Source organism: Bactrocera oleae, chromosome 4 (genome assembly GCF_042242935.1).
Source record: "Bactrocera oleae isolate idBacOlea1 chromosome 4, idBacOlea1, whole genome shotgun sequence".
In the NCBI taxonomy this organism is placed as follows: Eukaryota; Metazoa; Arthropoda; class Insecta; order Diptera; family Tephritidae; genus Bactrocera; species Bactrocera oleae.
Window position 1 is genome coordinate 67411242 of NC_091538.1, and position 16858 is coordinate 67428099.

A 16858-nucleotide genomic window follows, 5' to 3' on the forward strand; every position below is an offset into this window, starting at 1 on the left:
AGAATCGCCGGGTATAAAAATTAATAAATGAAAATTGAATGTGTGTACATATGTTAATAGCATTTAGTCGTGCAGTCTACAGAATAATAATGTAGTGGCGTTCTCAACAAATATTACTCAATGTCAGCTTCCGCAGTTCAACTGAGTTACGTTAGCTGTATTAGTTGATAGTGAATTTTTCTTTGTATAATACAAATATCACTCTGTTGCATTAAAGTAAGGCGCAGGTCTCCTTGGATCTTGCATTCGGTATAGGTTTCAGACTAGTATAATATGATGGTCTTAAAGAAACAACGCTTTATACGTTCCCTCAACTTAAGTAGAGTCGACGGATTTATCGTCGACTTGGATAGAAAAAAGTACAATATAGTAGTACTAATAATAATAATATAAATAATCAGATACGCTAATTGATCTGATACATTCTCTGAAGATATCGCTCACTAATAGCAGACTTCTTTATAGAAATATTGTGATCATCGCTTCATTCTAAAGTCTTGAAAAAGAGAGATCTTCGGTGTACAAACTTTCCAGCGAAAGAAAACTTAAGCCTATGTTTTGAAATTCAATACAAAAAGAGAGTAAAAACTGATAACCGAAAATGTGTTTAAGGAATAGGTTAGTAGAAATATTAGTTTCATTAAGGGAAACTAACTATGTACTTTTAAACGTTAGAAGTTTAAGTTATATTCATTAGTTGATAAGAATATTATTATATTTTAAAAATAATTGTATTCGATTTGTGAGAGCGTGGCAAATGGAAAAACCAACTGGCACAAATACAATAAATTGGCATCATTAAACAGATATTTTTTAAATCTAAATATTTATCTCTTCTCAATACATCTTTAAAACTATAAATGAAAAAAAAATTATTTCTCGCGACCGTGACAGGACTCGAACCTGCAATCTTCGGATCCGAAGTCCGACGCCTTATCCATTAGGCCACACGGCCCTTAAAATCACGCTTGACTAATGCTACACTTCAGTGTATGCACTTGTGTTTGAACAGCAGCAGATTAACTTTTTCGACATATTTAAAGTAGCTAGAAAAAATTGGCGCGATAGAAGAAAAAAAGAGTACAAACTTGGTTGTTTGCGGTTATGTGTTTACATATTTACAAATAAATTTATACACTTATATAGATATTAATAGGCGTATCTGTGTTTTGGAAAGGCTGAGAATAGTATTTTAAATCTTCTAAGCTTTTAGCACACTGACTAAATCATATTTATTAATAACCATAAATTTGTTAGTGTGTAAGTAGCTGTCTCGGAAGAAGAAGATTTTACTCGTAATTCTTAACGGATTACTAATGTTTTAACTAATTATGATGCTGTCAAGTTCATTAAGTCAATTGAATGAATTTATTATGAGCGTTGGTTTAAGAGTTACCGTTTCTAGTTAAATAAAGTGGATGAAGATTTTTTTTGCCAAAGCAATATTTTGTATAATTTTTTAATAAATATTTTTTATTTTATTATTCAGAATTTTTAATTAGTTAATAAATTTAATTTAGATTAATTTTCATTAGCACTATTTCAATTGATTGCAGCATTTTAGATCATTTCAGCTAATTTTTCATTCCAGTGTTTCGATATGTTTTCATTTTGTTCCTCACATGCCGTTTTCATTTAGCATATTAAAGTCACTTTACTCTGCAGTTTAATTTTCAACTGTCGTTTCATTTTCACTTGTTTGTTTCATTTCAATACCATTCTAATTTCATTGCATTCCATCTTCTATTCGAAAAGTTGACATTTTCTCTAGTAAATATTTCGCGAAAAAAGTTTTTCTGCTAAGTTGATTACTTCTCATTAATTTTTAAACATACGACACTTTCGTTTCTATTTCATTCCACAACAATTTTAAATAAGTCGTTTTGTTATGTTAGCCTTTGCAATATATTTCTTAAATAAATATATACATACTAATTCCTTTGACTATTGGTTTCCGATTCGTGCCATTCTCGTTGTTACAGTGAGATTACTTTTTAGTGTTAGTAGTGAATCATTCAACTCCAAAGTACTTTTAGCGCTGTAGTATGTTCTATTTCCAATTCGTTCCATTGTTTACCGTCTAGCATTTAATTAAGTTGAAATTATTGTGTTTCATTTGTTAGTGTACCATTCACATTACTTCCAAAGTACAGTTTTAGTTGAAGTATATTCTCTTTCTCATCCGTTTCACTTTTTACCGTTTACAATTTAATTCGTTTGAGTTAAGATTATTTTGTGTTTTTTCATCGCTCATTTTATCTATCTTCAACTTAACTCATTATTCCCTCGTTTCTCTTATGTTTGTTTTACTCTTACCTTGCAACTTTGTGTTCCGTTTCATTTTCACTTTGTTAAGAAAAATAATCAGCAAACAAAGTAAAACCATAAAATTTCATCCATAATAATTTCAGTTTGTGTTTCACATTTATTCCATTTTGTTTCTTCATATGTTCCATATACTTGTAGTTTTTCGCGCTTTGAGGTATCAGTAGAAGCACTCCGACTCATTCACTCTTCCTCGGTCATCATTTTTACAACACCTGAGCCAATAAATCCACTTTTTTATAGTAATCAGCTCTTCTATTGTTGTTTTTGCTGTTGTTTTATTGCTTCTGCTGATTGCTGTTCCGCTGTTCTGCTGTTCTGCCGCTGCGGGCTTATTTCCGCTGGCTTTGCTTATCTCGCAATCAACTTCTATGTATATATGTGTGTGTGTGTGTTGACAAATATATGGGTGTGTTTGTGTGCGTGTATGTAAACATGTATTTATATTGTATGAATATAGCGCTTTTTGCGTTTTTGTTTACTTAACTGTTGTTTTTTTTTATTTTTTGTGTTCGCATAAAAGCGCGAATGTCTGAGTGTCTACATGTAAGAAGGTATAAATATATGCACATGATTTACAATTTTAAAATCTCCCCTATTTTTCGTATACACCGAAAAGGGTATGTTAAGTTTACCACCAAGTTTAGAAGGAAACATCGGATACCCTTTTGGGTATATCTAGTTACTACCCTAAGTTTTTGAGATATCAATCTGAAATTTTGCACACGTTTTTTCCACACCAAGAAGCTGCTCATTTGTCCCAAACGCCGATATCGGATCACTATAGCATATAGCTGCCATACAAACTGAACGATCAAAATCATGTTCTTGTACGGAAAAAATTTTAATTTTACAAGATATCTTCAAGAAATTTAACATACATTATTGCCACTCTACAGTATCCGAATATATTGTTGGGATCGGATCACTATAGTATATAGCTGTCAAACAAACTAGCGAATTCAAATCGACTTAAAGTTCTTTTCACACCCTTTTATGCTATAAATTATGTACCTGTGTAGGGTATTATAGCTTAGGTGAAGTTGCAGTTAACGTGTTTTCTTTTTTTGCATTGCAATTGCCTCTCTTCTTCGTCACCACTAACTGTGGCTGCTGAAAACTCGTAATTTGTACATCGTTCACACAGCGTTGGCCAAAACTCGCATGCACCAACAAACGTGAACGGAGTCATCCAGACAGGAACAATCGCGTTTTAGCGGCCTTTAAGGGCATAACAGCACCCCTGCCTGCCGGGTCACGTACAGGGCCACGTCGGTCGGTCATTAAGGCCACAAGGTGTGCGAGCGTGCATGTCATCATTGAACCACACACTTACCATCAACTACCATTATGGCGCTGAGCGGTGCTAAACGTGTAGTCTATCCATTTTATTAGCATTTTAGCCGCACCTCTGAGTGTTGGCATTCATTGTTCGCCTCGTTCGCCTCGTAATTTCCACTACGCGTATTAAGGAAGCAATTTGTTAGGAAATACCCAGCCAATTGTCGACCGTCTGCAGTCAACAGCTAACAAGTAATTGTTGTGCTTTGTTGTTTTTGTTGTTATTGTTTTTGTTGCCGCTGCGGATATACGCCTTTGGTGGTCGCATTGTTGGGGCATTTCGTTAAGCATTTTGTTATTTATATCTCTCATATTTACAAAATCGTAAATTGAATTCCAAATTATTGCTATTGTTGTTGTCTTTCAATTTGTTGTCTGTGCGCCCATTAAGCATTCTAACGTTGGCATAAAACTGTTTTTATTGTCATTGTTCTGCAGTTATTGCTTCGATCGGAAATTGAGTTAGAAAATTGCCGCTAAGTTGAGTTATTCGCTTGCAAAAATAGCAGAAGCTAGCAGGTTTAATAAGAAAATCTACATTAAAACATGTTTTCCTTTTATATAATGTATAACGGAGTTAATAAAATCGGATTATAAACAATTTAAGTTAGTGTTGTTGCTGTTCTTCCAAGTCCGCTCGATTTATGCGGAGGAAAATGGCTTTTTGTTGTTGTTGTGTAGCTGCATAAAATATTATTTTGATAGTTTAGACGCACGAAAATACCTTTCATTTTAAAAACCCGGTTCACCATTAACCTGTAATAAAAAATTTACCAATCTTTGGGTCTATAACTATATTCCTCCGCTTTTTTTCAACAAAATTGCCCATCTGAAGCTTTAACATTTTCGCATCTTTCTGACAAATTGTTTGCATTTTTCAGAAATCACATTTTTCAGTTTGATAAGTTGATGTCGGTTTAAGATTTCACCCGGTTTCAAAAACTCACAATAACCAAATTCTAACCATTTCCTCAGCGTCAACGATATTCGGCTTTGCCGTTGTTTTGACTGGTTGGCCAGGTTTCATATTGTATATAATTTTTTGGGGTTTGGGTTGTCGTAATTAATACATTTTTCATCACCAATCACAATCCGATGCCTTAACAACTTGCTTTTTTGAACGTTTTGAAACGGCTGCGTGAGTGACTCCCGAAGATTATGCGAGCTTTTGGCACGCTTGCTCAGTTTAAGCATCTTCGCCATAATACATAATACTTCCACCAAATTATGAAGGAATTTTGACCTCCTTTTAAATTAATGTAATGAAGAATAACTCACAGCAAAAACACTTCTTCAGGCAAAAAGTGCGATATATTTGAATGAAAAAAAATTATTGTTCTTCACGCTTCAAATGAAGTGTGTTCATACTACTGAAAAGGATGCACAAAGACAATAGCTTTTTACAGCATATTCGAAATTTTTCTACAACGGAATAATAATCAAGTTACGCCACTTCTTTGTAAACCGCACGAATATAGTTTTAGTCCTAATGTACATCAATAGTAGATCTACTCATAATAGTAGATTATACTAAGTTATTTATATCGTTTTGCACTCTTGTGACTTATTACACAATTTTAAGCGTTCAAGTGCCCAAAAAATTGTGTATTGAACTTCAGTAAGGATTACTGCTCACCTGCTAAATAAGTGTTTCCAACAGTAAACAACTGGCAGAGGTCACATATACTAGTATAATTAAACATAAGTCGATATAATAAAAAGCAGTTAGGTCACTTTAATGAGATATCGAGTAAAATGTCTTGTTATTTATTCTACTGGATTAACTGGCCTTTGCAAGACTGCGGCTAAAACATCTCGGTAGTCTTACCTTTGGCAAACCAGAAGAAAGAGCCGAAACTTGTATTAGCCGTTTCAACTAATTTAGGACAGGCACAAAGCGCTTTGTCAATTTGTAAGAGACTTAGGATCCAGTATATAGAAGTTTTTACATTTTAGTACAAGTTTATTACAACGGATCGGCGTTTTAAGCTGTCCAAGTGAAATGTCTCTCAGCATCGATCTCTCAACTTAAGCTAATCTAACCTATTCTATTATTATTTAATTTTTCCAAAAAAGAGCGGAGAACTTTTACTGAATAACACCGAAAAATATTTGATTGCTAATAAGATTCGAACGAGAGCTTGAAAGTCTATAACTCAGATGAAATAATATATAATATAATATCGCCGCGAGTAATAAAGTAAAACGAATTAGTATCAAATTTCCATTGAGAATTCATAAGGGAAAACCAGATATCCGAAGTATAAGGAGTTTCAGTTTGGAAAAAAGCAGAACAGATATGTGCTTTCCAAAACACTGATCTAACATGGTTGGCCAAGATTTTCCTTTATATATTTAAGGAAGCAGGGAACAGGGTAGTCTTGGTTTGTGATTTCGGCAGATATATTTTTTCTTCTCAACAAAAAAACTTTCCAAATTTGCCGTTAAAATACAAAATCATATTTATATAAAGCAGAGCTATTCCACAAGATCATGAATCCAATTTCATAACAACACTGTCGTTCGCCTAACTTTTACCTTTCAAACAATTACAAACAAAAACAAAGAAGAGAACTATCTGCAATTCATGGCACGTGTTGTAACCAAAACAACGTGGCACACACACACATTTGTGAGTACAGACTTGCAAAAGAATTAATATTTTTTTTTTTGGTTATGAATGTACTCGTATATACGCCAGCAGGATTAGAAAATATCTGCTTAGCGCTTTGAAGACTATCACATAACGGTTCAGTGTAAAAATTATGACAACAGAAAAAATAGCAAAAATAAAACTAAAGATATTAATTACAAAAGGTCTGGCTTAAAAGAAAGACAACAAGCAATGAATTAAGTAAGGCGAAATTGAGCAAAAAGAACTGATAAATATGCGAGACAGTTGTGATGGCTTCATGATAAAATTAAATGTCACAAAATGTCAAGCGAAAATGGCACAATCGAGCGGAAAAAATATAAAAGTAAAAAACAAATATATATATATATTTATAAAGCGGGTTACATTTACACCAACACTTGCTATCGGCGCCAGAAGATTTTGTAGAGCGCATTGCACTCAGACGCCATTGAGCTAAGTGTAAATTAACTAAAAGCTTTTTGTTGTAACTAGAGCGACCGACTTGTTGCTAAGAACACTAGAGAAAGAAAAGCGGTTAGAAAAATATGTGTGTACTTAAAAAACCAAAAGAAAAAATAACAGTTTGTAAGGTGTAGAGTTGCAAATGAAATGTAGTCGTGAATTGTTTAAACTAGAAAACACTATTGGGAGAACATCTAAGAGAGTACTATACAAGTATAGTCTCAATTAGCAATTTAAGATGCATAATTAACTATCGTCTTCGATTCGTGATTCAATCGAAACAATTTACTTGAGGAAGCAAATGTTGCATTGTTTTCAATACAAGAGCGTATATAACATAGCTACTTTCTATTTGTCAGTTTATTTCATTTATATAAGTTGCTTGTTCTTTTCGCCACTCTCCATGTGGAAAGATAGGGTAGCACTTGTATGAGCTTGTAGGTCATACTTTCGTATATTCGAGGCTAATATCTGAACTTATAAAAACTGAAAATTAATGTTTTGGAAGACTTTTAGAGTGTTGAATTTAAACTTCTTTCGAACCTTAACAGGCAATATTAAGTTTGCCACGTTCCTAGAAGGAAATCTCAGAGATCCTATACTATATACTTGTATATATATAAATGTTTAGGGTGACTCGTTGAGTTACCGAAAAATATTTACTATTGTTAAAAAATTATTGGTAGAAACATGGAACAAGAGATTGGTCTCCACAGCCCATACAACTGAATATTTCTTCGCATAAAAGACTATGCAAAAGTTGAAGACCATTCTCTCTGCAATCGGATGATAGGACTTTAAAAATAAATATCGTGAAACCATAAAGAGCACTAAAAGATACATTGATTAAGTTTCAGAGCCTTCCCTTTATGAAAAATATATAATATATTTAAATGTAAAGTTTGACCAACAGAGTTTTCAGGCTATTAAACCATTTTTTACGAGATTTTTCCTATCAAAATTTAAAAGCCACATTTTTTTCTACTAGTTCAGTTATTCTTAAAAATCAGATCTTTCAGATCTATGTGGATATGGATCCTTCCGTCGACCAGAATTAGAATATCTAGTATTAGAATTTAATTTTCACAGAATATCGGTTTAGATAGTAAAAAGTCGATAGCGGAAGGTTAGATTACAAATATTCTATTATGTTAAATGGCATAAAGTATATTAAATATAATACCACTTTAATACGAAATGCCAACTGTTATGTAATTAAGAGCCACAATCGGTTACCACGACAACCATCACAGTGACAACCGCCAATTAAACACAGATAAAAATGAAAAAACATTGCAAAACAATACAGTCCACAGGGCGCAGCGACATGGCGGTATAAAAGAAACACAAATAATATTTTGCTATAATAACAGTATCTTTTTATTGCGGCAATAATAACGAATTAAAGGTGCGAATTGACTGCGGCATGCCAACCTGCTTCTGTAGCTGCTGCCGGACAATGCTGCGGCGCACACCCATATTTTGTGGGACCCGCCCACTACGAGTTCGCGTTACGCTAGAAATGTCAACAACGCCTCACATATCCACATAGGTATGCGTATTTGTATGTATTGAGTACTACACCTGTGTTGCCACATTGTTTTTGTTTTTTTGTTGTTTTTAAGTGAATGGAATATTTTGTATGCAAATATTTATATCTACTTATGTATGTAAGAATATATGTGTACTTATGGAGTTGCTCATTGAAATTGCTTCTAGGACAATAAAATTTGATTTTCTTCAGTTGATTATCTAATAAACAAATATAATAAATAAATAAAATTTTATGCGCAGAACTACGCGCGACAGATGTGGACTTTACCTGAGCAACTCATTATATATTAGGAATAGCACATAATAATTTTTTTTTCTAGATCTTCCGTCCGAAAGTTCCATTACGTCGACTATCATATTCTAAAAATGATACACATATGTAGCTGAAATATATTTTTACCAAAATTATAAAATTTTTGCTATATTAGGTACTTTAACGCTGTTAACAATATTTCTAAGTAGAAGAAATAATGCTCATATATCGAATATTTAAACCCTAAATTGATATTATCAAATTTGTTTGTTTGAAAAATTTAAACAGGTGGCAACCCTTTGTAAAAATATATCTTCAATAGTCTAATATAATCGCAAATCTGTTTAGTTTGCCATCCTTAATTTATTATACTTAATTTATTGTATCAAATTTATTTTTTTGTAAATATATGGTATTTTTTTTCAAAAAATTTTGCGATAAGTAATTTTTATAACAACGTTTAGTTTATAGGTTATATTGTAAAATTTAATGCTCCTAATAAATATAATAAATTAAAAATTATTTAAGTTAAAAAAATTAGATGCAGGTGGCAACCCTTCCATCACATTTCTTCATTTGTAATATTTTTAAACAACTTCTGTTAGTTGTGCTCCTTTATTTTGTAAAATATTTTACTGCATATTTAAAATTGGTGGCAATCTTATAATGGTTGCAATGACAATCGAAATTTAAAAATAAAATAAAAATTTTCAAACCATATGTGCTACAAAAATAATTGTGTTTTTTTTAAATTTATTATATTTAAAAAACTATATATAAATAATAACCTATTTCTTTTTTTTTTACAGAAATATTTTTCAACACAAAATTTGGTAAGATTTTATTTAGTATTTAAAACTTAAAATAACATGATAAGTGTGCTTTAAAAAAACAACTTTGAAAAAACAACATGTGTTTTATTATATTTTTGACTTTATCATTTGAAGTGTCATAACTAATCACTTAAATCTTTAATTACACTTTCGAATCGAAAATAGCAGGGAATTTGGAGTGCAGTGATCTCTGCGAGCTTCGAAACCGGGTGTGAGTCGACTTCGAATATATACCATACTTGTGATTTGGAAATGCAAGGCTAGTTAGAATTTATGGTTACAGATAACGGCGCTTTTATTGATCTATCTACTACGCGTATATAATTATTTACTCACACTTATAGGCACATATATCATATCTTATAAACAGAACATTGAACATTGAAGTGAACTTTGCTCATAGTATTTACAATTATGCCTACTTATCATTGTCAAAGTAAATGTCCACAATAAAATTAATTCATTTAATAATATATACATAAATATGTTTTTTTCTTTTAGGTTGCTCTCACTTTATCTTATAATTGTTTATGTTATTATTTTGATTAATATCAAAACAAAAAAAAAAATACGCATATAAATGTACACTGTGGTTAGGCTCGCTTATTTTTTGGAAAAAAATATTGATTAAATAATAAGAAAAAATTATTTAGTTTTACGCCACATTATACCTTGAACACGGCAATTTAAGTTTGCCACGAAGTTTGTAACAGCCAGAAGGAAAAGCACGCCTGCCTGCCGCTTTTTACATACCCGAACTAGGCTCTCAGTTTTTGATATACCGGTATGAAATTTGGCACACGTCCTCAAGAAGCCGTTCATTTGTCTGATTACTATATTTTTTTTTGCAGGCGTGAAACCCAAGTTACCTCTCAACTTAACTTAACTTACATAACATGACATCATATAACACGACATAAAATTTAAACATACCATACATAACATATGCAATCCAATTCTACAAATTAATCCATTATAATATAATATAAGTATTTCAAAATATGTTTGTTACAAAATTGTTATATTTACGCGGCAACTCTATTCTAAATTTGCATAGATTAAAATGTTTTCTCATAAAAAATCAACGTTAATGTAAAAGTGTTCTTTAAAAAAGCACCATCTGGATTATTTTAAAATTTATGTCTGCTATTTTGACTTGTTGCATCTTTTCATAATACAAATTTAGAAACTTAGAATTTTCCAAACCATATTGTTTCAAGGTTATCACATCTTTTTGTCTTTTAACCATTAAGAATATATATACGATAAAAAATAATATAAGTATAAGACATTTTTAAAAGCTAGAGAAATTTTTGTGAAAGAAAGCCAAACAAATTTAGCATAATCTATTTTTTATGTTGAAATATTGACTTTTTATTGGCTATAATTTAATAATTAATAACAGTAGGGAATAAAAGATGCAGCCACATAATTTTTATATATGTACGAGTTTGTTAATTTTTATGACGGATGTGGAGAGAAGAGAAACATTGTTTGCTTTCCTTAACACAAATACTACAATAGGTCCGTTTATGGTTGTGCTATACGAGTTTGTGTGCATATATCAAAGCAAAAGAGGTTCTTCTTCTCGTGTATACTATACGAATCTGATTAAATAAACTCCTCTGATATTTGTATGTATATTCTACAGAAAGTGAACGCCGTCTCGAATTTGTCTATAAATATTTTTCGGAAAATTGGTGAAAAACAAAGCAGCACAATATCATATAAAAAAAATATACAAACAACAATCTCTACAGTAAATATGTTGAGAAATTCGTACAGCGTCACAAGTAAAAAATAACAAAAAAAAAAAGTAAAAGCATAAGTTGTTCACCGAGGATAAACAAAAAAAGTCTGTGCGATAAACATTTTGACGCCTTACAGCTATTAAGCGGATATTAACTGAAGCTCATAACACACCTGGGCGATAATTGCCGCAATTGAGTTCGAGGTCTTTTCCAGTGTAGCGCTATGCACAGGAATTCACACTAAAGAGTGGTTTGAAAAATCGAAATTTTTGTCAAAAACTTATTTCTTATTAAAAAAAAACTAATTTGAAAGCAAACAATTGATTTTTGAAATTCACAAGGAGAACCCCTTAAGGAAGTCGAGCCATTTACTTTCCCTAAGAAATCTTATATTTTGACTGACATGTATATCATATATATGTGATAATGGATCTAAATTAGAAAAAGAACTAAAATATATTATTATATATATGAAGTTTATTGTCTATATAAGGACTAAAAGAAGGTTTTTAGCACACTTCGTCCAAATTCTGATCAGTCTTTGTCAGTGTCTTGTCAGCGTCACTATTTAAGCTATCCTCATTGCTTTTAGATTTTCTACTGTGATGTATAACAAGATTTTGGAATCTAAAATGGCCTTCGTTAGGAGTATAGTTTTTCTTTTTATGATAAGTTTAGTTAGAGTTGGCCGAGCATTTGGTGGGATGTGAAAGTGCACCAAAACGTGGTTACTGCTATGATCATAGTCTCATTTTTTAACTGATGCCTTTATATGACCCGATCACAACAGTTCTTACACAAATGCAATTTTAACCTATACATTTGATTAAATGTTTTCATTTATAATGACTATGCTGATCAATCTTCCCATAAAAGCAATCTTCCCATAAGAGGTTGCTTATCAACGGCAGAGCGCTTAAAATGCATCATTTATACTTGTATTCACGAGACAGGGGAGTCATTAATATTCACAAAGCGGAGAGTTAAAAATCGATACAAAATCTTTTCCTTGCGATTTTAAAACTTCTTAATTTGTAATAATTAATTGTTTTAATTCTTCCTTACTTGTTACACATTTCAGTTACACTACGGTTCATGTCTCTTTTGTACAACTGCAGCGCTGTAGGACAGCCATAATTATTCTGTACTCGCGTGTGTGTGTATGTGTGTGTAGGCATTCGTCAACATTTATTTTCTCGACTGCTGCCGTGGAAATTTTTAACCGTCCTTTAATTAAATCAGTTACACGTTGTTAACAAATTATCCGAATTACAAAAAAATAAACTGTAAAAGTGGAATTAATGCCGGTCGGAAGCGGAGCGTGTTGACATTAACGGGAAAATTATAAGGAAGTTGTTGCACTGCATGTTTTAAGAGCCATCATTCGCAACTTCAAATGTTGTTTATTTAATGGCATAAATGTTCATTATACGTGAGAAAAAAGGCTACTTCTACAAATATAGTTGGGAGCTTACTTCCTTGATTAAACCATAGTACTTATAAAATATTTAACATCTTAGTTTTCATATTCAAATTTATTTCAGATATAATTCCATTTTGACTTCTCGTATCAGCGAAGGTTCGCATAGAAAATGTATGCGAGATATAAAAAGTCTACTACAGTAAAAATAGTGAAATCATTAAATGCTTAATTAATGGGCATTCTATCGCTATTATAGTACCATTATAGGCTTTTGAAAAAACTTTCGTAGACATTTGTGGAACTTCAGTATAATAATTGAAAGAAATTATAATTATGATGGAAGATCGGTCATATCGTTTTGAGTATGAAAATAAAAACTAACAACCACTGCACACATTTTCTTCCAATATTTAAGGATCACCCTAAGTAACACACAATTGCTGAAAACAATAGTACTCAGACTTTTAAAATAAACATAGAAATTTTGGTTGAAGAAACTCAAAATTTGTTTGCTGTTTCTCAAGCATACGTTCAAAAAAAACTTGAATTAATTTTCTAATATAAAAGATATATATTTTACCTTTTTCCTACACTAAGTTGCGCCACCAAGGAAACGGCGAATAAATGGTGAAGAGAAATTTTAAAATTACTTACTTGGTCGGCAATTAAATGAGGATAATCAGCAAGCGGTGAACGGCCAACGGTAATTAAGGCAACGCGTACAAATTAAAAAACTTTGCAACATTTCTCTTTTGATCTATGTGCGGGGAGCGGGATTAAAGCCAGCGAACCAACAATAAAACGAAATGAAATAAGCAAATACAGAAACAGTGTTACATACTTCTCTTATATGTATGTAAAACTGTAACTACAAAGTACAATTGCACAACGCTTTAAAGCGACGAAAGATCAACGCCCGACAACCGAAGGGAAGCGAGATGCTAACGATGAAAGGCCGAAACACAAAACTTTTTATCGAACACATTCAAAAAGTAATCAAAGTTCTCGGAAAATAGCAAAATGTAAGTTAAGCGATTATTTCTAAGTGTGTGTGTGTGTGTGGCTTGCAATATTATAGCAAACTGAGAAAATTGACAGCTGCCAAATGTGATTGTTGTGGTGTTGTGTGTGTACGAGTGTGTTGACTTGGCGTCCCAGTCCAAATAAATAACCATAAATCTTCGATCGTTGTAGCGTCAAGATAAAATGTTGGCGAGCGTGTATGCCTACACATATACAAACACATGAATAAGCATAAAACCAAAGCAGCAAAAAATTCATGCGAATTCGATACATATACTCACATTTCACATTCGAATTTCGCCTTTATGGCTCCGTGCGTGTCTGCACGCTTGCTCTCCGCTCAAATTTCGACGAATGTGTTGCATGCAACTTGATGGAAAAATCAATACAAATATTCTGATGAAAGCACATCACGCCATCGCAGCGATATTCTATTCATAAGGATCTGTAAACAAATCGCTATATGTGTGTATATAGATGTGTTAGTAGTTTTATTACCGTGATGCTCAAATTCATATACGTATATGTGTATGTGCATGCGTGTATATTGTAGCATGATTGTATAACATAACTGCCGACACGTTTTAAGAAACAAACAAGCAAGCCATCAAAATTGAATTTTTGCACACACACACATATGAATCCTAATATGTATATATATACATACGAACACACAACTACATGCATACATTCACACATATATTCCCTTTTAAACATCCCTGTTATGTTTTCCACAGCCATCGACCACAAATTGACGTTTGTGGCGTTTGTGGCGTTGACAGAAATTGGTGTTTGTCATGTTAGCCTGTGTGCATGCTAGCGCTTTGACGATTTTATTATACAAGATGTAAGAAAAATATTACAAAACGTTTGAATTGTGTGCTAAAGATGTGAGTGAGAGGTTTTTGGCTGTTCAGTAAAGCAATTAGGTCTCACAGGCGTCTGCGTTGCGTGCTTAACTGCCACTCTATTCATCGTGACTTCAAGTCACGCTGAAGGAATATTGCGGAACATATATCACAAAATACTACTTGCCGTCTGGTGCCTGTCTAAACCTGGTGATAAACGCAATTTTCTTCGATAACTTAAAAAAATAGAACAATCTACGAATTAGACTTTCAAAAAGCATTATTTGGACAAGTTTTCAGAGCTGTTAATAATTGTATCTTAAACTATCTAAAAGTTAAGATTTTTTAAAACCTTGTATAGAGTTATGACGTTATTGCGTCACAGGATTGATATTTGGAAAGTATTTTATTCTCTTCAAAGTGAGACTTGTATTTCATATTTGGTTCAAAAATATTATTTAGAGAATTTGTAGTAAAAATTAGCTATTAGTGTTTTTAAACATGTTTTAGTATCAGCTTTAGCTTTAAGAAGTTGATATGTTGCTCTCTACAATCTTAATTTTTGGACGTTTCCAACTATTCTGAACTCATAAGACTATCATACTTCTACAAAATATTGAGGTTTGAGGAGCACAAGAAATAAATCTTCGATAATAATTAGTCATTGGTTTTTGTATCAATGTATAAGGCTTCTGAGAGTCGAATGTTTTTGCAATAAGTGGAACGCATAGTAAAAAAATGTTAGCTAAAAAGTGTACACATACATACATACATTTATATCAGCTTATTTCTACGAGTAGCGGAAATTTAAGTCATTTGCTGTAGGATCAAAAAAATCTGGAACCCAGATCAAAATGTATTGCTACACACACACGAATTAGTATCAGAAATAAACCGCATTATAGGGTATCCCAAAATGTCTCAGTTATTTCGATTGTGCTTGCGCATAAGTGCTTGTTGTTATCTAGATACTTTCAGATTTTATTAACCTTTATTAAGCTAACGCGACTACAAGCTCAAGTAAACACATACACACAAACATAATATGTACACATGTGCCGTTATTTGAGAAAAAAGAGGATTATTTTTTTCCACTAAGACAATCTGCCGCATTTCGTGCGCAGAAACATAAATCTTATTACATCCTTAGCGACGCATGAGATATTTAGCAAGAAACGCATAGCGAACGAACCAAGAAAACAGCCAGCAACAACAAAATTAGCCAATTTTAATGCTTGTATATTATCTGGGCGAGCTGCGAGGCGGTGTGAGAGTATAAACATCCTGTAGATACTTCATTGAAATGATTACATCTAAATGAGTGTGTGAGATGTGTGTGATGTTACTACGATGAGTTAGTATAAATGTCTGTAGGGCTGGTAGGAAAAAATTTATGAATATTTGACTAATAGAGCTGAGAGGTCAAAATAAAAAATAAAAAGCAGTTACATTAAAATATAATAAAATAACACAAAATAAATAAAAAAAAAGTAAATTAAATAAAAGTAAAATTAAATAAAATGAAATGAAATTCAATGAAATAATATACAATAAAACTAAATTAAATTAAATAAAAAATAAATAAAATAACACAATATAAAAAAAATAAAAATTAAATTAAATTGAATTTAAATTAATATAATTTATTTTAAATAATATAAAATAAAAAAATGAAATATAATAAAATAAAAATAAATTAAAGTTAAGTTAAATAAATTAAAATAAACTAAATCAAATTACATTAAAGTACATTAAATTAACTTAAGCATAAATTTAAATAAAATTGATTAAAACAAAATAAAATGAAATAAAATAAAAATAAAACTACAATTAAGATATGTACTTGTATATGTATGTATATATTTTATAGGTTATCCGACGTGTTCAAGGCCAAAATAATAAAATAGAATAAAGGATTAAAACAAACATTATAAAACAAGAAAACTATATTCATTCAGAACTGAAAATAAAAAAATTACCCCTTAGATGTAAAATTATCAATTAAGCCAATACCTTCACCTATTCCTACATGGTGCACTTGTTTGTGATGCTTACAAGAATATAACACTTAAGTATGTATGAGAACAAGCGCTGCATGTTATTGCATTATTAGTGGACTCTTATCGTTGTCGCACACAAGCCTTGCGAAGATTATTCATGTCATTACACACACACACACATACAAGCATATATACATGCATACAAACCAAATTATTTACATTTATGCACCGCATTACCGCCTTTCTTTGATTGAAAGTGTGAGCTGCCGAGAATTTGATGATTGATGGTGTGACATTACCTGCAGGCGGCCCATGACAGCAGCTAATTGCGAGCGCTAATCTCAAGCGTGATAACTTCATTTGGGATTTGTGCTTAAAGCTTCTTAGTTCCTTTAAGCTGTATATATATA

General features: G+C 31.8%; 1 non-coding gene across 1 annotated transcript; it reads right to left on the reverse strand.

Annotated features, from left to right (window-relative positions):
- Positions 1 to 882: 882 nt before the first annotated feature.
- On the reverse strand, positions 883 to 955 carry TRNAR-UCG (transfer RNA arginine (anticodon UCG)). Its single transcript has one exon. It is a non-coding gene; the product is annotated as a tRNA-Arg (tRNA).
- Positions 956 to 16858: the final 15903 nt, after the last annotated feature.